A 22544-nucleotide genomic window follows, 5' to 3' on the forward strand; every position below is an offset into this window, starting at 1 on the left:
TTTTAGGGAAAGATCTACAGGGTATTCAGGGTCTCACTACTAGATCGGACTTGTAGTGATTCTCCTGTTTACAGCCTCCCAAGAGCTGGAATTACAGGTGCGCACCAACATGCCCAGTTTCAGTTGGCATCTCAGTGTGCCCTCAAGGTGGGGCCGAAATAGCAGACCCAGGTATCAAACCTCGGCCCCTGTGTTTGTTTTTATCTGCTACAAATTGACTATTTTCTTGATTTATTGTTGTGCTCTGTCTGAGCTGCTTTTCTTTTGTTGCTGAGACAAAATGCCTGATGCCCAAATTAAAGAGGGAGGCGACAGCTTTTATGTGTAGCCTTAATGGTATTGAGATTCTTGCCTGCTCTACCTTCTCACTTAAGCTCTTATCTTGAAAAACAATGTTCAGTTTTTCTGCATTGATTGTGAGGATCATATTTTTGGTCTTCATCCTGTTCTTATAGTGTTCTGTGTTTCAGTTTTTATTACGAAAACATCTTTGCGTTAGCTGAGTAAATTCTTCTTTATTATAGTGAATAATACTTTTAATATGCTGTTATTGAATTCAGCTTGCTAGATACTGTGAAAGGGAAAAAAAAACTGTTCAAAGGGAAGAGACAATTGGATTGAGGGAAAGAAGAAAAGAAAGACGGAAGAGAAATGTGCGTATGTACGTAACTCTACTGCTGATTTTTACTGGTCTGTTGAAATGAACAGTAAATGTCTTTTATAAAAATAAAACTATTTGGACTGATTTTTTGACCAGTTTTGCATGCTTAGATCTGGTAATCCAAACAGCTAATTTGAAAACAATAGTATGAAATATAAGCATCGTTGAATTCCTATCATTTTGTTTAGTGAAATTCTGTATCTTTTTTTTTATTTTCTTAAAATAATTGTATTGAGAAACAAATAGCAATGAGACAGTTTCAAAATCAATTAGTAGGACAGTTTCAATAATTAATACATTGCATATTGTTGTCTTCTTAGTGGTTATTCATAGTACAAGATTCAGACATGATATCCTGTCCACAAGCACTATTAGAACAAATCTTTCTATTAATTGAATTAAGAGAATGTAGCTGTATATCTATCCTAAGTACTTTAAATATGCAGATACAAAATGGTTGTTCATTTGCATCCCCTTTTTTTGTTTAGTTTTGTCAGAGAAGGGTATTCCATTGTCATTATAGGTGTGTGAATTCAGCAAAATATTCCAATGTAGTCCAGTAGTCCACAATAGTAGTGGGTTTTCCATAAGACTGGAAATGTCAGAAGTTGTTGACTTGAGCCCTTTACAGCTCAGCATATTCATATGGCTTTACTTTTTATACTTCATTTTTATACTTTTCTACTAGATGGTTGAGATCAAGATAAAGCAAGACCCATATAACGAAATGTAACTTATATATCTGACAAGGTTAGTCAAATCCCTTCAGGATTTACCCTGAAACCCTGTACCACAGTTTGTAGATCCTTTGTCAGTGTCAGCCGTGTGGATGTGTCATGGCCATTGTTTGACCAATTTGCTTTCTGGCAAAGCCTGAGAGAATGTTTTCTCTCCATGTGACTCTGGCATTTCACTGACCTTCTCAGACCAAAAAGCTACAACTCTTGTTGCATAAGTCCTGCTTTACCTTGGTCTTAACCATCCAGTAGAAAAGTATGAAGTCGAAATATAAGAAATAAAGCCATGCTGTTAAGTTGAGCTGTGGGGGACTCAGGTCAATAATTTCTGACATTGCCAGTTAAACAGAAGACCCAATGTTATTATGGGCTACTGGACTCTTTTAGAATATTGTGCTGAGTTTACACACCTATAATATTCAATAACAGAACTTAGAAAAAATGGGGTATACAGATGAATGTCCATTTTGTATCTGTATCTTTTTAATGATTTTTTTTTACTATTTTTTTATTTTTTTAAAAATACAATTTTTTATTGTACTAACCTCCTTATCTAGCATTTGTAGCACTATAATAATTATATCATTTGTAGCACTATAATAATTATATCATAAAATAAATGTGGATGCATAAGCTCTTTGATATTTGGAAAGCATTTGGAAAGTACCAGTTTAGGTTTTAAAATGTTTGGTAGAATTCAGTAGCTAATGTCTTAGGTCCTGGGCTTTTCTTTGACAGGAAAATATTTATCACTGTATCAATCTTCTTCTTATTAGTCTATTCATATTTTCTATGTTTTCATGGTTCAGTTTTAGCATGTTTTACGAGTCTGAATTTATCTCATGTATCGGTGTATAATTGTTTAGAGTAACATCTTACGTGGTTATGTATTGCTCTGTCAGGGACAGTAAATTTTATTTCTAATTTTATTTACTTGAATTTTCTCTTTTTATTCTTAGTCCAGCTAAGAGTGTATGTACAAATCTCCTAATTTTATTGATATTTGCCCATTCTTTTTCTAGTTTTGTTTCATTTTTTCTGCTTTAATCTTTATAATTTTCTTCCTTTGACTGTATTTGACTTAATTTGTTCTTTTACTTCCTTGACATGTAACAGTGATTGCCTCTTTTCTATAAGCTTTATTTTAAATGGTTTTTTGTGGTTTTATTTATATCTCAAAAGCCACTAATATAATTATACCTTTTAAGCAAGTAAACTGTCATGCAATTTTCTAAGGAAATAATGTTTTACTCATGGGAAAAAATATATATGTGGATGTAATCCTTGATTTAAATTATTGAAAATTTGAATACATATGCGAAAATAAGGACTAAATTAACTGTGGTGAGAGAAACAGGACTTTTACAAATTATTTAAAGGTAATTGTTTAGATATTGAGACAGCATGGGATAATTGCTGATGGGGAGAAAGATGAATAGAAAAATATATATTGTCTACTAATACCAAAAGTAAAAAACCTACAAGACATTTTTTTTATGTATGTCATAACTGGCTGACGTGTGTGCCTTATGTATTCACTGAAGGAAGAATCATATTACCTAAACATGCAAATCAAGACTCAGGACAGAATATGAATAGTAGGAACTTCTTAGATAACCCACAAAAGATAAAAAATGCAAAAGTATATCTATTAAATGACTATAATTCTATAAAAATAATTCATTCAGAAAGTGAATTCTTAAAAGTTTTTGCAGCAGTGATGGGAAGGATCATCTTTGTTGTGTAATAATGATCTCTTAAGGTTCTGTGCATTTTTTAAATAGTAATCATGTGATCTGAAAAAGAATCATATTGGCTACAGTAAATGAACATAATTTAATAGTTCTGATGTGCAACATGAAGAAAATACTCATTTATTTAATGGGAAAGTCCATTATCATTAACATTCAATGATTTCTGTAAGTTTTAGATTTCCATCATTTAGAATGAGGTATCAAAATGATCAATTCTAGTTACTTATTTATCATTGAACACAAAACCCTTATGATGTGGTCTGTCCTCTTCTAAGACCAAAGCCACACACTTAGTGTATTGTGTGAGCCACTCTTCTCTGAGGCTGAGAGTATTCACCTTGTGTCCGTGTCAATGGCACCACTGGAATGACAACATGAGCAACCTACGTGACATAATGATGAGCGGTGTGTCTTCCCACACCCAACTGTTTAAGCACTGGATGCACTGTGATGCCTGCTCCCTTTCCTGAAGTTTATGACTGCCCCACGTTGAATCATACCTTACACATATCGAGTCCTCGCTATGTACTGCAAGTATACTGAGTTGTCTAATACACTATAGTAGCATTTTTCAAATTGATGTGATTATCATGTGCATTTGGGGGACAAGGAGACAAAGAACTTTCCCAGGGTGCCACCCCATGAAATAGTAAATCTGATGTGTACATTCTGGCCTGGCCTGTTGTAAAAGCTTAGCCACTTAATCTCTCTAATGTCATCCCTCCCCAATGCTGCCTCTGCCCTCACCCTGTCTTGCAAGGCTCGACTGACAGCCATCAGGTTTTCTGAGCTTTCCCTTTGCCTCCAGCACAGCCACGTTCATCTAGATATCCTTTCTTTGCCTGCCTTAACATCACTCTGTTCTCCCACAAGTGCAGCAAGCAGTTAGTAAACTAGTTATAGCCAGTGATTTGTCTTTTTTATCCAGAGGAATAATCACACCTTTCTTCAGGATAAGATTGTGTCCTGTTCATTTCTTGCTCACTGTGCTTCATGCAGGAAGTAGCTAGCCAGTGCTTGTCTGAAAGCATAAAATACCAAATGGTACCAGACTGCCTGTTGTGGGTTGGTGCATCAGGAGAGGGTCATGCAAATGCCTTCGGTTGGGATTGGAAATTGAGATAAAACTGCAGCCTTTTGTTATTGCAGGGCTGAAGTAAAAACAAGTTCTTGTTAAAAACATGAAGGATAGGGACTCTTAGAGATTCACCGTATTCTTTAAACAGTATTTTTATCATATTATTTGCCTGCTTATAAATTTGTCTGTGACCTGTTACCCCATTCTTATGAAATCTGAAGTCTCCAGTCACTGGTTGTGACCTTTTGTTTCACTCCTGTTAAGTCTTTGGGGCACTCATAACATGGACCACCTCACAAGGTTTCCCCTTCGGTCCCAACATAAATCTGTGGGGCAGAGCTGGTCACTTTCTTTACTGTCTCAACACACTGTGCTTATCTGACCCGCGGGTCCTCAGTTCATCCCCTCCTGCTGTCCCTTTCTCTTGCCTTCTCCCATTCTAAACCTGACTTGATTACTTGGAAAATTGATGTTCTGCTCACTTTCTGAAAGCTCTCCTACCTACTTCAGCTTTTAGTAAAGTCTCTTTTCTAAGAACTCTTTATTGCTTAATACCAAATAACATAGAGGCTAATAATACAGTTAACTGTCTACAGGATGATTTCAATGTCATGAGTATTATTTTTCCTAAAAATGTCTTAATGGATGCTAGGAATTTTACTATTTATTTACAACTGCTAACCATGTGCTATGATCTATTATGAATAGTTTTCAAATATTTTATTATGAAAGGAGTTTCATTTTTTTTATTAAAGTCAAAAATTCATTTCTGGATTTTTTAAAAACTATATTTGTTTTCCAAACTTAATAATTGTCCTATATGGTTGGAGAGAAGCTCAGCAGCATAAGCGCCTGCCTGGCAAGCACAAGATCCCAACATAAATCTGTTGGGAACTCAGGTTCGATCCCGGGTACCAAATAATAATAATAATAATAATAATAATAATAATAATAATAATAATATCATAATTATAATTGTAGTAGTGACACAGGTAAATAAATGAAAGTATAAAATTAGTGTTTTCATGGACATTGTGTTTGACTAAATATTTAGTTTAAGCCATATGTAGAGAACTGTTTTTATTTTCCCTTGATGGTTGTTGGTGCCTTTGTGAGTCACCATGCTTAGTTCACTCCAACTTCACATATTTAGCCTAAGACTTTATGATGTCTGCTATTATTTACAAAGAGACCAGAAAAATAGTTTGACTCATTTGCCATGTGTATGGATGAGCGTACGCGCGTGCGCGCACACACACACACACACACACACACACACACACGTGTCCACACACAAATAAAATGGAGTTATAGGTCCTATTCAGAAGACTGTCATATATACAGAATAGCATCCCTTTATCTTTATCTGGGTGATGTTATTCAGTCATTTCACTATTTCTAAGAATAATAACAAAACAGATTTTTTCCTCTCATTTGTTTACATGCATCACTAGAACAATTCTTAAGTTTGAGTGTCAAACATTTTCTTAGAAATTCGGCTCCAATATCCGCTTTGGACTCCAATCTGTTCTCTCTGTTTAAGGGTGTCCAAAATAAAACTCAGTTTTTTTTAATAATAAAATATTTGGGGGCCGGGGAGATGGCTCAGTGGAATAAGTGCTTCCCTGGCAAACACAAAGGCCTGAGTTCAATCCTTGGTTTCGAAAAAAAAAAAAAAAATTGTAAAACATTTAGAATAGATCCTAGTATATAGGGGGCACATAATACACTCAACTTCAATTAACTTTCAAAGTTGAGGGTTCCAATTTTTGTCTTGGGAAAGAATAAAAATATATGTCAGAAGATAAAATGAGAATAGAAATTTCCTTTCTGTCCATGCTCAGAGTCACTTTGCTAGCACTAAGCTCCTCCATTTGGGATTCCTTGGGAACTGGAGCTGAAAAGAAAAAGGCAGTATTTCCCAGGGACTGTTGGTTTAAATTTGCATGCAATTAAAATTCTTACAAATAGTACTAATATTTTTCCTATTCTGGCCTCAGAAACATTGGATGTTTTTGATAAATTTAGCAAAAGCTTCCCTTTTCTTATCATTTCTAGTCATTCAGGTTTACTAAAAATAAAGTTCAAGAGAAAGAAAAAGTGGGAAAGTCTGCATCATGAAAAGGTTGCTTATCTCCCATCAAATAGTTAGGATTGCTTGGCAAGTAGAAGATTGCTTTACCTTTTTAAAAATTTGCTTCTCAGTAAATAAATACATTACAGGTTTCTAAGTTTTAGACTGCGAATTTGGAAATAGAGAAAAACAACCTGATAATTTATTCTGTAACAACAGCCTGTGTTGAGAGCAATTGGTATATTTTGACTCACTTGATGTTAGAGTTTGATTTAAGCTATAATCTGAAGACTACAAATCTTTCCACACTTTTTCTTAAATTTAATAATTACATGTAAGACTGCTCATGTGTACTTCTGGGAAAAACAGACTTAAAACTTTAAGATTTGATATGTAATATTTGATGATATAATTCTACTTATTTACATTTTCCATTCAATATCAGATCCATCCTACTTACGATTTTCTTTCCATTTTGAAACTGCCCCCCAAAGACTTGCAAATCAAAACGAAGGATTTTTCATGGGCAATAAAAAAATAAACAAATAAAATAAGCAAGCCTAAACATCAGTGAAGATACATTTGTAATATTTCCTGTTCCTTGTAGATCAATCTGGAACAAAGGTTGTCTAATATTTCAAACTCTGGCATGAGAACAGTACTGCATGCACTGGGCCTCAACTTTGGCATTTAAAATGCATATATATGAGCAGAACAGTATTCCAACAATCCATCTTTTCTTTATAATCTTGCAGCAGTTCCAAAAGTCCTTAGCTAGAGGATATATTTGGAAAGTGCTGCTTTTCCACTCTTGCCACATTCAGGTAACCATTCCAAAGCTGTTAAGGTTCCACTTGAGAGGTAAATTGCTATTACCATTTGTGCTGTGTGTCATAAATGGGCACTATTATTTTCAGGGAGACCCCTTAGCAGCAGTTCTAAAGGAGTGGCTAGAGATTTGATTATATGGGTCTCTCTCCTGAACACATCCTTTCGCATTTGACATTTACACTGGTTGCGAATTTTTATGTAACTCGTTAGAGAGGAGTCTGGATCTCTTAAAGAGGTGTTACTCTTCCTACAACCCTCTGGCAAAAGAAAGTCTTTTATTGAACTTAAATGTTTTGAGTTGAAACCTTTACTTGTCTGATTGGAAAATGTTTCAGGGAGCAGATTTTGTTATTTTTCTAAGCTGAGCTGCAGGAATAAAGTTGCAGATATCACTGACCAAAGGATTTTTTTTTCCCTCAAAGAACTGAGAGCTAGAGGAAATGACTCCAGTGTTTGAAATCTTTTTATTTCCTCTGTGAATGATATCTGTGCAGCTGAGATGAACCATTCCAATTGGCCCCTGCCCAGGCTTTATGGGAACTAAGATTAGGAAGTTGTATGGTCAAAATAGTCATTGTACAAATTGCTTCCAGTTTAGAAACCTCAAAGTTTTTGACATGATTTCTTGCCACATTTTTTTTTCCTCCAAGGGTGATGAACCTGTTGTTCACTGATTACCTTGCCAGAATTATTTCCATTCTGTCAGTCATTTATTTTATTTTTTTCCCTTGTCATCTGTGAGAAAACATAGTTTATGAAGGGCATACACAGGGTTCCTGTACTAGTTCTGCTTTCTGTGAGATACTACACATTTGCCCTCTTATGCTGCCTTCCATTTGAATAAAATATTGCTGGGATCTGGTCAAGCTTACAAGAATGTGATTTTTCTTTTCCTCAATTCATTTGACACTTTCCTTCTTGCCTAGTTTTTTATATATGAGAAGAATAAAATGCTGGATGTGATTTCAAACTCAACATCCATAACTTCTTTTGACATAATCATGCCCTAGAGAAATAGAAGAACATTCATCATTCCAGAAAGCATTCTATGCCTTGGCTTTCCTCCCCAGCCTTGAGAGTCTTATTCATTTTTGCATGCCTGGTGCCTAGCCTGGTGCCTGATATGTTTCAAGTTCAATACGTATGTCATGGGCACAATAGTCCAGAAAGAGTAGATTATGACAGGGTGCAGATGCACAGATCAGTTAAGAAAAGGGACTTACTGAACATTTACAATTCAAGGATTATTTTCTGAATTAAAAGCTTTATTGAGGAGACAACATTGACACAATTCTTTGTTCCTAAAATTTTACTTCTTCATTTTATTTTATCTACTCCATGGAAAGTGATGTTGTAGAGTAGATTTTGTCATATTTGACTAATGTTATTCAGACTTCCTTGTGGGTAGTTGTTCTTCTGTACCAATTGTATCTTTCCAATATTTTGTTGGAATTGAAGAGATTGGTAGTGTTTCTCTCATTTTTCTTATAGAGTATATATTAAAATGAACTTTAGTAGCCTGACATTTACCAGTAAATGGGATAGTCACATCCTAATTGCTCAGTCTAATTTGATTTGAAACAGTATTTGTCAAATATAAAGTTTTGACAGACACTGTGCTTGACACTAAGTGTAAGAAGCAAGGAAGATATATTGCCTATCCTCGATTGCTCAAGCAATGGACAAATGCAAAACTAAATGACAGTATGAACAATGGTTAATAGTAATTTATAATAGTCATGAGTATTTTGTACATGTCAGATCTTTCTTTAATAACTGTTGCTTAACTCATTGAATTCCCCAGGATCTCACAAATGAAGAGATTGGAGCATTATACTCAAAATTACTTAGCTTCCAGTCCACAGAATCCAAATGTATTCTCTTTACTCTTATACATTTGTGCTATCAATAAAATGCCCTTATACAAAAAAGAGGAAGTAGTTAAATCACACTTAACTTTGGAAAAGACACAAAGGAAACTGCAGGGAGGAGGTGATATTTGAGCTTGACTTTGCAGGATGAGTGGAAGCTCCTCTAGCATGGATGCCAGGAAAGATCTACCTGGAAGAGAAAAGACCTGGCAATGTCAGAATACAATTATATGGCATTTCTGATTTCTTAAAGGTACAGCTCCTCTATGTGTTAGAACCGGAAGTGATACAACCTGAAATGCAAGCTTGAGATTTATATTGTGAATGATCTCGCATACACATTCCTATAAAGAGTTTGTTACCAAAGCACAATGGACCAGAGCAGTTTATGTGCAGAAAAAATAATATAGCCAAGGATATATTTTCAAGGACTTCTGGCAAATGAATTGGAGATGCCAGAAAAGGATGAGAGGGAGTTGAAGGAAATCAGGCTAGACACTGTAACCTTTCTTATTCACTCAATGTCTACTTACAAAAGGAATGACTAAAAAGTGACTTCAACTCTTTTCCCTCATGCTACAAGTAGAAGACTACAGTTAGGCAGGTGAGAGGCAAGATAGTAACTAAACAAATAGAACCTTAGCAGTCATCCATCCTTGATGGGTACCTTTGTTTCCGTGCCTTTTGTCTTCTGGTTGCACAGAGCTTCTCCAAGATAGCATTGCATGCACAGTCCTGGAAAGATAACCTGAAAACTGAGGGCAGTGTAAATGCCAAATAATGTGTCTTTGCTCAAGTGATTTCCACTTTTAATGTCATTGGCCCCAAACTATATCACTGTCATAGGTCATGATATTCAAATGATTCTGGAAAATGCAGTCATTATGGCTGGTCATATGGTCCACAAGTAATAAAAAGTGGGCTATTAGATAGTTATGTCAGTGTTGATGTTGCAGTTATCTATGTGAGTGCTGGAGAAGACATAGGCTAGGGAATTTGCATGCATAAAGCCAAAGTGGAACACACACGAGGGAAGAGAATCAATCAATTGAGGGGATGAATACAGTGAAATGAACAAGGAAAAGGAGAAATCAAGGAAGGTATTGCTTTTTACTCAAATGAAAAGAATAGAGAAGGTTCCAGTTTTATGGAGAGAATAATACATCTGATTGATGATATTTTGAGTTTTATGCCTTTCCAGGACAAGCTGTGATATATTTGGAAATTTGGTATAAATCAGGTAGAAAAGTCAGAGGATGATGATCTGGACCTCACAACAGTCTAAACTATGGCCATGACGAAATCTTCCAGAGGGAACATATAGGGTGTCATAAAGGAGACAAAAGAGAGGAAAATTATAAGGACAAGCTGAAAACTCCAAGGAAGTCGACCTACGCCATTAAAATGAGAGGAAGCATTATTAAAAGAAACAAATAGTGTATATAGTTGAAGGACAAAAGAATCTACTGGGTGAGCAATTAAATCAGTATGAGATTTGGTTGGATGCAGTTACTCATAAAGTTCTCAACTATAAGTGCAGGGTGACCATATTTTTGCAGGGAAGAGTACTGTTAGGAGAAAACATCACATAGAAATGAAGGCAGTCTCAACATCTACTGAAAGACATAAATGGGATTAATGGGCAAAAATAATCAAGGAAATCTCTGCCTAAATGATGAATAAAATAGAAAGTAACAGCATTGGATTTTATATTTTATTTCTAATTCTTCAAAAATTCCTTTATTTGCCTGCATTTTTATCTAAATACACAATATTATGGATTTTTGTAGAACATTTGAGGTAAGAGAAAGGTCAGACAGAAGGCCCAATGTGCAGAAGAATGACTTGCAATAACATTTAGATGACTCTTCCTCTCTGTCTTCTTTTTTTGAGAGCAGGACATTCATTCAATGTAGCCATATGTAATACTGAGTGGTGGTCACATGCCTGACACTGTACTAGGCACAGGCCACCATGTATAACTAGCTAACATCAGTGTCCCAACCAAAATCTCAGTCATATTCCTTTAGGTGATTTTAGAGAAATATTAAAGCAACAGTTTTCCTTAGATTAATAACCACTAAGAAATAAATTTCCTTTGAATTTTAAAGATAGAGCAGCTATTATTTTATGGGTTAGCATACCTTGCCATTGGGTACAAAACTGTAGCTTCCATTTCTTGTTTTAGGCAATAAAGAAACCAGCTGTATGCATGGACACATATGAATAATAAAAATACCTCAGGAAATATATAGAAAAATTGCATTGTGAATAAATATGCATGAATATCTCCTCTGGACTTCTTCTGTATTAAAGGAAGGCCATCATTAAAGATGCATTCTTTAACAAAAAAAGAACATGAAAGCAGTTATACTGTTCAGGGTCCATTTGCAACTCTCTTTTCACCTTAGCAGGACATATCCAAAGCTTAAGTAGCCATTTTCACCTTGTCAGCACATTTGGCTACCACTTTCTTTGTTCCGCCTTCAACATTAGGAAGACATCCTAGCTCATTTACAGTTTGCAATTAGCCGAGGCTGGAGTCTGCTCAAACCCCCTATGATGTAAGCTAGAAGCGATGGTATTTTATCTTTGCATTTTAACTGAGACTACATTCAGTTCTTTCATTAGAAATTATTTACAATATTGTCCTTCTCAAGAAACAAATGATTGAGGACTCCAGGGCTACTGACACAGGCAAAACTGATGAAGCACTGCAGTAAGGAGATAAAAGGGAAAGGAAAACATTGAAAACAAACATCTTATTTAAGGTATTTTATAATGAATAGCCTGAAAGATAGTGGGGCATAAGTAGAGCAAATTCCCTGCTTCTGTGGGCTTTTTAAAAAGGGATATTTAGTAGAGGGTCTATAGGGTTCACTACACAGATGAGACTTGTAGTGATCCTCCTGTTTTCAGCCTCCACGTGCTGGAATTACAGCACGGTCCACCACGCCTAGTCTCAGTCACCATCTTGGCGCACCCTGGGGACAGGGCTGGTACAACATGCTGGGAATCAAACCCTAGTCCCTGCACCTGCCTAAGCAGGATCATGAATTTTTAATGTTGAAATGTTATAAATGCCTTATTCGGGAATGTTGCAGTGAATTGGCATATCTTCTACTATTATTTGCCAGGGAAATTGTTTCAGCACTTTGAGAAAGTGAACTGCCCATATATTGCAAGACCGATTGGTGTATTAACTTGAATGACCAATAAATAATTTTGATACAGAAACTAATCAAAGAGAAGAAAGAGATCAATAGCACATAGATGAAAAAGTATGACATTCCAATAAGACACAACCTGTGTGAGTGGATATTTAAGGAATTCAAGAAGTTTTGGAAGGCTAGGCTGACTGATGCAAATGATAGAAGGGATAAATTGCAGATCTGGCATGCAGAAGGAAAACTAGAATGTCCTTTCTAGCCTGGATCACAGTTGTGACAATTATATTGGAAACAAAATATTCAAGGAGAGCCAATAATACCAGAAAAAAGTTCTACTCTAAGAGTTGTTGCCTTTAAGACATCTGGCTGATAGAGTGGAGATGTTAAGTATACAAAAATGCAAGTATGGAATTAGAAAACAAACAAAAAAAGGCTGAAGACAGAGATATAGACATCATAAGAGTCCTTTGGGGAGGGAACCTCTCCCCAAAGTAAATATATTTATTTAATGGAATACTTCCAACCAAAGATGATCATTTTGGTCACACTGTTTCTTAAGAAAACATGATACAATGTTAACTAAAAATTAGAATGTTGACTTCTGCTACGATTGCAACTTCTATATATGAAGAAAAAAAGCAGAAGAAAACCTTAAATTGAAGCCATCGTTTGCACTGGTAGTCGGATGACAATAAAATTTTAAATATGCTATAAATATATTTTGTATGTTTGTGCTATGAATTTACTTAAAATATTCATAGATGGTCAAGCTTCCATGCATTCTAATAGAAATGTGAAGCTTAGCAATGGTCCTAGGAGCTAGTGATTGTTAAACTCTGTTATTTAATAAAATACAATTTTAAATGGACACAATATATATGAAAGAAATAAAAATGCAGCAGCGTCTTTTGAAACTCTGATAGCTGATCTCTTGTCTTTTTGCACCTTGATTCCTTAGGGAGTCCTTTAAATCTTTTCCTGAGGGTCACAATTTAACATATACTGTAGCACCATTTTCCCCAGTGGGGGAGGGGGTGAAACTCAAAAGTCAAGCAACATAACTGAAATCAGATCAAGCTATCTAAATGGATGTCTTTTATTTCTTCGTTTCTATTTAAAAAAAAAAAAAAAAAACCTCTTTTGCCTTCGGAATTTCTGGCAATAACACCAGTTAGGATGTTTTTTATTGAGTAGACTTTCTGAAATCTCATATTTGGACCTCAAGCCCCCTCAAAAAATAAATAGCACCAAATTGCCTTACTCTTATGAAGATGAAAGTTTTCTGATGTCATTTTTTTTTTAAGCATGGTCATTCTTTCTTGCCACAGAGTGGCTTTTGTGCATGTGATTTGCTGAGTTCATACCCAAAGGTAGAGCTGTCATAAAATGCAGGCCCTGTAGCCATGCTGAATTTCAACTATGATGAATGTTTTTATAGTTTTTAGTATATGTATCATACAATTGTTTTCCATTGTGTATCTGCATTTCAAAATTCTGATCACCTTGCCTTTCCTCAGTCTGTCAGCTTAAGTCAGATGACTCAGAAGGCAGGTTTTGTCCTAAGATCAAACCTAGTCACAGTCCTTATCATGAGCCAAAAATGGTTACAGAGGCCTTGAAAGGTCTTCAGTCCAAAGGCTGGCAACAAAGCTCAGTGGAGTATACACCTATTTAGGCAAGTGCAAGGATGAAGGTTCAATCCACATGAGACCAAGATGAGCAGCGAGACCCTGTACCAAATACATAGACATTAAAAAAAGGAAATGTCCTCAGTATAAAATATATACTAGGTTTAAAAAAAACTTCTAATTATTATTTTTATTATTATTTTATTTCTTTGGTCTTTTTGAGACAGAGTCCTGTTATACATTTCAGGCTGGCCTTGAACTTACTTTGTAGTCCAGGTTGACCTCAAACTCAAAAGGATCCTCCTGCCTCAGTCTCTTGAGGTTGGATTTTGTGCACCACAAAACTGCCTGAAAAACTACTATCAAGAACAATGCAAAGTATCTCATTGATTTCAATGCTAATTTCATGTTACAATGATATATATGTTGGATAAATTGGGTTAAAAATATAAATTAATCTCATAGTTTTTTCCTATGTTTTAAAAATATGGCTACCAGAAAATCTTAAATTACAATGTAACTTGTATTATATATCTGTTAAATAGCACTGATTTTCTTTTCTTTTCTCTTTTTTCTGGCTGGCTCAGCCCACCCTGGGGGCAGGGCTTGTGTGGCATATGGTGCCAGGGTCAAACCACATTCCCTGTGCTTGCTTAAGCTTGAGAGCACGGAACTATTTCTCCAGCCCACACAGAACTCATCTTCTATGTCTATGGGAAATTCTGATTTTTGGATGCTTCATTTTGCAGAAGATATTTTCAATAAGCCAAATATATAATATCAGTACAATAGGCTAAATAAAAGTTGTGCAAGACTTATAGAAAAATAATTAGCACAAAATGAGACAAATAAGTGTACAGTACATCTTCGTGTTGTTAGTAGTTTGATGATCACTTTTGAGAAGTTTCTTTTTAATTAAAAATGACTATGCACTGTGTATGAATTACTATAAAAGGCGTGTCTTTCTTATTCCTGTATCTCGTAAAAACATTGAAAGTGCTCATTACTTTTGGATTTCAGTGTTTACGTATTTCCTCCAAGAGTTGCCTCCTAACACATTGGCATTCTACTCAGGGAGGTTAATCATTGTGAATTTGCAGGAAATCACAATGCATCAACTGCTAAGGTCAGAATTCTTGTGGAAATTCATTTGTGTCTCTTCTCTGTCTGTGATATACTTCCAGCCAGAGTCCTCAGTGCTGCTCCTTGGTGCATTATAGTATTGCAAATGTCATTTCCCAAGGGCAGCTTCCCTGGCTGTATTATCTAAAACAACACTCTGTCCTCCACATACTCAAACTTGCTTCATTATATTTTTCGTAAGATTGACATTCTATCTTATCCCATTCCTTATTTCATTGTATCGATAATTGAGATTAAGTAGTTCACATTTTTCTATCTCCCCAGTTAGCATAGAGCTTCTTGAAAGCAAAGTTGTTTTCTGCATTATCCGCAGCACCTTGAACTCTACCTAGTTTGTAGGTAAGTAACTGTGACCCCAGGAACTCAACTATTTCTCAGTATACACATCTCATCATGTTTTACTTATTAGTTTATTGTTGTCTGAAGCACTGCAATGAATCTTTCTCATTGCTGAAGGAAGCAAAATATAGGTCCTGAATCTACATGTTCTACCTTTTCATACTGGACTCTTACACTGAATCATGTCTGTGACCATCAGGAATGCAACTGTAATCTGTGAATCCCGAACTCCAGTGCTCCAGAAACCTGTACTAGAACTACCTCATTTTTACCCTGCTCGAACTTCCTGTCTAAACTACAATGCTGGAAAATTGAGTTCATGATGTATAGTTTTTGCTGACAAATTTCTTTGCTGTTTTTAAATTAGCAATCTTAATTTTTTATGTAATATGGAATATGTTTCTGTGGTGACCTGCTCTGAGCTCTTTGTGTAGAGTAACTCTTATTCACTGCAACATTGAAACTTTTATTATCCTCAATCCTGTGATGAGGAAAATGAGCCAAATAATGACTTACCCAGGTTGCATAATCAGTAAGGGACAGAACCAATATTTTAATCCACACAGGATGGTTTTGAAAAGTTATGGCAATTCATAACTTATAGATAGATAACTTCATATAGATTTATATGACCAGTGCTTCTCACATTGTATACTCAGCAAAGGATAACTACTGTTGATCTCTTTATTCCAATTTAAGATCATGACTTACTTAATCTGGTTTGGAAATGCAGCTAGGTGGGAAGCTTATCTCCACCTTAACACGACCTAGTCTTACCGATTTTACAAAACTTGGCATGCTATAAAATCAGGGTCTCATAAAACAAAACAAAACAAATTTTAAAAAATATGGAAAACCTCTAAGTAGTTCATAAAGAAGCTTGTTTGCATAGAGATGAAAGAACTAAGAAAGCAAACATGGTCTAGTGGGGCTGCACAGAGGTTGGGACAGCAGGAAAGTTCTAGCACATGTAGGTCTTGTGGCACAGGGGAAGGAGAATAGTCAGCAGGTGAGGAAGGTATTAGATCTCTTGTCTGGATGACCATAGTAGGAGAAGGGTTACCATCACCCTGGAGTTGAAGCTGTCCAGTGAAAGACAAAACTATGACAAGTGCTCTGGGGAAAACCAGCATGAGAAGGAGAAAGTTAGCCTGACTTCTTTACTTCAATTTTTTCTTCTTCTGTAGTACCTCTCATTGAGCCAGGCTTCTGGAATCAGTGGGCCAAAGAGCCTGGGAAACATAATGTGTAAGCATGAAAAACAGAGTACTTCTCGGGCTGACAGATCGTGCACACCTGTTGTCTCTGCAGTTGGAATTTTCATGCCCCCGACCTAGGATCTCCTCTCTTCTGTGGCATTTCAGATGCTTGAGTAGAGCTGGACACACAGTCAGGGCCCGTTGCAGTAGTGTATGCTACAGTTGGAAGTACTATTCACACAGTAATTTGTTTATTTCTCAAAAGAGCCCTGTGAAGCAAGCAGAACTATTATTCCTATTTCACATGTTGAGTTAGTAAGGCACAGTACCATTTCTCCATTACCAGGAAGAGACAGAACGGAAATTCCTACCCTGGCTGCACAGCTCCAAAGCCTACTCTCCAGCACACCACACTTCCCTTCCTCTGCAAAGACCTGGCTTTGTTCACCCTCAAACTCACTAGCTGCTCACTGTGCAGAAAACTCTCGCTAAGTACATGCTTGAAAAATGGATTTCCTGATTCTAATCATAGATGATGGTTGCTTGGATTTTTAAAATATTTTGAATTCTTTTCTAAAGTTTTTTCCTTGTTTTTCATCTTTCAGTAGTCTCAATTCCCATACTCTGACTTTCATTCAACATTTTATCCATTTTCACAGCTAAATGTTTTGTTAGAAAGGCAGCGTCTGTAGGGTCAAAAGCTCAGGAATATCTTCACACGTCTCCAGTGTAACCTAGGGAAGGGATGTAATTAAAACCACTCCTCACTTTCAGTAAGAGAATCAGTTTGATTCCTGGAAAGTTAATTTTAATGAGGCATACAGACTACTAACAGCAGCTATTTTCTGTCATTAGTTGACTATTGATGGCTTACCAGCGTTGAGAAGTTTCACATATGTGATCTCCTTTAAATCAACAGAACAACCTAAGGAGTCCGCTGATCAAATGTCTCAGTGCACTTACTTTGTATTCTTTTTGTCACTTAAACAAAATAACTAACATGTCCAATTTTAAGATTTAAAAGACTCAGGCGCCTGCACCATACTCAGTAAGTAGCAAAAAGGAAACTTGAACTCAGATGCACCTGACTATAAAATTTATAAGATTTTTGATGAAACACAATATTCCCCAACATGAAAGGAGGCAGAAATGAAGGAAATATTGCAGCTTCACAAACCGTCTGAGTCTTGAAAATCTGAGTGGCTCCTTTAATGTTCTTAGGAATGACTTCTGGCTACAAATAACAGAAGACAATATCCGAGAATGAATTTTATCTTTTTGTTTAACTCTTAGTGAGAGAAATATTAACAAACATTTTAAGTATAACTGTGGAAGAATAATTTTATTTAATAGATTTTTGCAAATGAAAAGGGCACCAAGAGATGGAGGGAAAGATGGGGAGCGGGAGACATTAGAATGTGTTATTACATTTAATAAAATCATTATTTACTGCAGACATGTACTAAAAACATTTCTAAATACACTAAAACAGAAAGCCATATTCATTTCTAGGCTTCTGGCATTTCTTCCAGTTGGGTTTGTGCACATGACCTTGTTCCTGGGGACTGGGCATTTAAAAGTGAAAAACAGCCTTGAGTTATCCTGCCTGCACATTTTCTGCTCTGGCTCTGGACCCTGCACTGAGTTTGACTAGGCTCTGAATCAAAATGCAATCCAGAGAGCATTCTTAAACTTGGACCTTTTGTCCGTGCTCACTTCCTGCTGACCGAGTGACATCCCTTCACTGGCCCTCCATCAAGCCCTCCACACAGAACGGGGAGCAGCGGCGTTCTCAAGGGCAGCCAAAGCTTGCAGCTGAGGGAAAGCAGGCTGAGCTGCACGGATTCGCTTTCTTTGTTGGGTTTGTGGGAGCCCAGAGGTCAAAAGGAAGCCATCAGCCTGCTGTATCTGTTTGTTTCTCCCTTCCCAGTAAGGCTCACTGGTGCAGCCTATTCAAGTTCTTGTCTCACTCACCAGCTCTTCTGTCCTCAATCTTTGTCACTTAAACACAGGCTTGTGTGAACGTGCTATTAGCTGGCAAGGTCCAATTTCAACATTAGCAGTTACACGCAGCTTGGAACTCCTCAAGGTTGTCTGCGCTGACGATGAGTCTGGAACTGCTGCCAATTTTCTTCGAGGGCATTTTAGTATCATTATCCTGGTGCTTATGCTATTATCTCTAAAGTGTTGTTTTCCAGCTATTTTCCTCCTCTAAAAAGACAGGGTGGTTGAGCTCTTTTATCAATGAAAGCTGAGCGTGTAGGATAGCTGACTCTGTGATTTCCCTCTTCTCTTTTATTCCACTTGCTAACCAGGGAAGCAATACTTACAGTGAGAAGGCTCTGCATGAGTGTATATGGTTATGTATGGTGTGGTCCATAGAGGGGAGGCATGGGTCTCCCATGGGAGTGTGTTGGGAATGTACATTGTTCACTCCATGCAACAACTTCTGGCAGACTTGAATTTTAATAAGTCCTAGCCACCCCACAAGTATTCCATGTGAAATTATAATTTGAGACACAGAAGTGTGGTCCAGATCCACACTTACATATGTGTCTTTCAAGCAGTTCTGAGGAGAATATTGTAGCTTTCATTTTGAAAAGGGATGTCTGCTGCACAGAACTTATTAGACAGCTCAACTCCACCTCCTTGTAATCTCCATGCTTAGACCTTCATTCATCTCTTTAGGACAAACAGAGTTGATCTAATGGCGTCTAAATTCTTAATATGTTCTTAAGACATAACTCCTACTCCATACCAATTCCCTCTGCCTCACCTCTGCAAATCTGTCTCTATTTCTTTTTCTCTCTCATTTCTTTGATTTCCTTTAGCTTTTATTTTATTTTTTCACACTGCAATAATTAATTTTATTTATTCAAGAGCTCACATTGCAAGCATTAATCCAAGCCTCAGCTTTGGGCTCCTCTTAGATATTAAGGAAGAAGCGAACTGTGGCCCATGGATGTGGTTGAAGACCAAAGGCTCAGGATTAGTTACAGGGTAATTTTCAAACTTCTACAGCCTAGAACATGGTAGTCACAGGTCTTTTAGGTCCTTCTGGATATCCCACAGGGCATCCACACTGTTCTTGTGCTGAGCGACCTCCTCATCCTTCAGCTTCTGGTTGATAATGCTGGTCAATCCCAGAGCATTTAGGATACAGGGAAGGCTCAGAAAGACTTCATTCTCAATGCTGTACATGCCCTTGACCATGCTTGTCACTGGATGAACCCTTGATAGATTCTTCAAGATGGACTCAATAAGATCAGCCACACTCAAGCCAATGGCCCAGTTGGTATATCCTTCTAGCTTCATAAATTTATAGGCACTTTCAACCACCATCTTATGCACTTCCTTCCAGTTCTCGCTATCGTTGTCTGTGCCCATTTCCAGATTCAGATCCTGGAGGGAAACACCTGCTATGTTCACTCCACTCCAGACGGCCACACTTGAGTCGACATGCTCTCCCAGAATCTACCCGTGGCAGCTGCTGGGATGAATGTCAAGCTTTACAGCCATACGATAGCAAAACTGAGCTGAATCCAGATTGCATCCACTTCCAATCACATGGTGCTTGGGCAGTCCACTTAGTTTCCAGGAAACATGGGTGAGAATATCCACTGGATTGGAAACCACAATGATGATGCAGTCAGGGCTGTACTTGAAGATCTGAGGAACCATGAACTTGAAGACATTCATTTTTCTCTGCCCCCAATTGAGGTGCCTCTCCCCTTCTTACTGATGGACTCCTGCAGTCACCACCACAATCTTCAAGTTGGCAGTTATAGAGAAATCTTTATCTGCCACAGTGTTAGATGTCCAAAGAAACATGCTTCCATGCTGCAGAACTATCATTTCTCCTTTGAGCTTATCTTCCAAAATACCCACAAGTGCAAGTTCATCAACAAGAGACTTCCCCAGAATGCTGATAGCGCATGCCATACCAACTCACAGAGGGACCTTGTTGTCAAGCACCCTGGCATCCTCTTCTGCAACAGGGGTGATGAACTTCTCCTTAGGGGTTGCCATTCTGCACCTGCCGGAGGAGGTCCCGGGGAGTGCTGCCACAGCCTTCCCAGAGATGTCAGCATCTGCCCCTTTGGCTTCTTTTAGCTCTCCCTATTATGTCTTTTCATATCAAGCAGTTTCTTAGTCCTTCATCACCTTGACTGGGTTCCAAATTTTTCAACATAACATTAACCATTTTACTCAGAAGAACTGAAAGTGTAAAGTTTTAGCCCTATTTTTAAGAAGTGTTGTCTAGCTAGGGAGATAGCTTGGTGGCCTAAGATCCTACCTAGCAAGTGCAAGGATCCAAGTTCCACCCCCAATACTGCATTCTGTGCCAGCCCCAGAATCCGGGTCATGCTGAACTGGCCACTGAAACCTGGAATGGTGGCACATACTTGTAATCCCAACACTGGGAAGGCTGAGATAGGAAGATCACTATGATTCTGAACTGCATAGCGAGACTCTGTATCAATTAATTAAAAAATCTAAAACTATGCTGGCTCAAATGGAATGTAACATTCTACTAGATATACCTATAAGTTCATTTTTCATATGTATTTGTAATGAAGTACAGGAGACTCTAAAAATGTAGCAAAACGGGAGAATTGCTGCTGCTGACTTTGAAATATTTAAATTATTTTCCTGGAAGCTACTGGGCCACCATGGTTAGAAAGATTCAAAATGTGGCCCTGTTGTTGAAGGTGTCATTAATAGGTGAATAAAAAGATGGAATCATTTATAATGATGAGAAATACGCTGCATTGTAAATACTGAAGCATTAACACTAAGATGCAGAATTACACATTACAATTTCATTACTCACAATCATCACCTGAAATTATTGAAAATATTCGTACCTTTTTAAAAAAATCTAGGGCATTACAATGGCATAAGTAAAGTAAACTACAGAACAGAAAGCATTCGGCCTGAACTCAGATATCTGTAGTGAATTTTGGTCTGAAATTTTACTCACCAGTGAACTCACTGCATCCACAGTGTGTGCAAGGAGCAGGTTAGTGTCTAGCTAAAGGTTTCTTCTGCATGTTTCACGTTCTGAGGAACTGGTCATTTGTAAGTCTTAGGATTTTTGTAATCTTTCTTGACCATTAGCTCTTATTTGACAAAATGTTAAGTAACAAATATCAAAGAAATGTCAGGAAGTGCTTATTCCACTGAGCCATCTCCCTGGCCCCGTCAAAAGTTAATTTTATTTTTATTTAATACACAGATATTTCATGATTTATAATAGACTTCTACAGAAATACCAGATAAGATCTTCCTGTTAAATAATCAATGTTTGTATTTTTTCCTTTTCTTAAAGTAAACCACAAGTGATATTCCGTATAATCAAAATTGCAAAAAATAAAATAAACAGACAAGGACAAGTAATTAAGAAATACTAAAAATTTCTACAATATCCCAAACTACACACAGGTGAAGCCAATTCCTTTCCTTCAATTGGCACAAATGCTACTACAGCTCTCAAAACTTGTAGCAACCACAGCAACACACATTGCCTATGACCCAGAAGAAATTGTTCACTTAGAACGGTCCTAAACTCAAGTAATGTTATTAGTTACATTTTTGTGATCATTTTTACATTTAATTTTCAACTTAGTTCTTACTATAGAATTTCCTTTTTAACTCATATAAGTTGGTTTAGAAAAACAAAATATTCCTTATGATCAGATATAAAGTGAAAATGTCTATACATGAAAAAATTGCTTTCCAGAAAGTGTCCTGTTAGTGCAGTAGTTATTTCTTCCTATGTTGTGTTGAAGAAAATAAAAATAGAACATGGCATGCATTTGGTATTCATAATTGAGAAGTAAATATAAGAATAAGATGTGAGGATAGGGGAAAGTATTGATTGATCTAAGGTCATTTGTTATGAAGTGCATGTGTGTTCTGTGATTCCTTATTGAATGTGTGTGGGAATTTTTTCTTTGATCTTCCAAATAATGATTCTAAGAGCTAGAAATAACACAAATATAAGTTATGGCCATATGGATGAAAAGGGATAGATACATGGAAATTTAATCAGGAAA

At 36.8% G+C, this 22544-nt stretch overlaps 1 protein-coding gene and 1 pseudogene across 9 annotated transcripts in view; one reads left to right on the plus strand and one right to left on the minus strand.

Annotated features, from left to right (window-relative positions):
* Nucleotides 1-22544, plus strand: part of Rbms3 (RNA binding motif single stranded interacting protein 3) — a 726581-nt gene that overhangs the window by 232803 nt on the left and 471234 nt on the right. The gene's annotated exons all lie outside the window — the stretch shown is intronic.
* Nucleotides 19522-20519, minus strand: LOC105742552 (annotated as a pseudogene).

This window comes from Octodon degus, unplaced genomic scaffold (genome assembly GCF_000260255.1).
Source record: "Octodon degus isolate 3935 unplaced genomic scaffold, OctDeg1.0 scaffold00059, whole genome shotgun sequence".
Taxonomy (NCBI): domain Eukaryota; kingdom Metazoa; phylum Chordata; class Mammalia; order Rodentia; family Octodontidae; genus Octodon; species Octodon degus.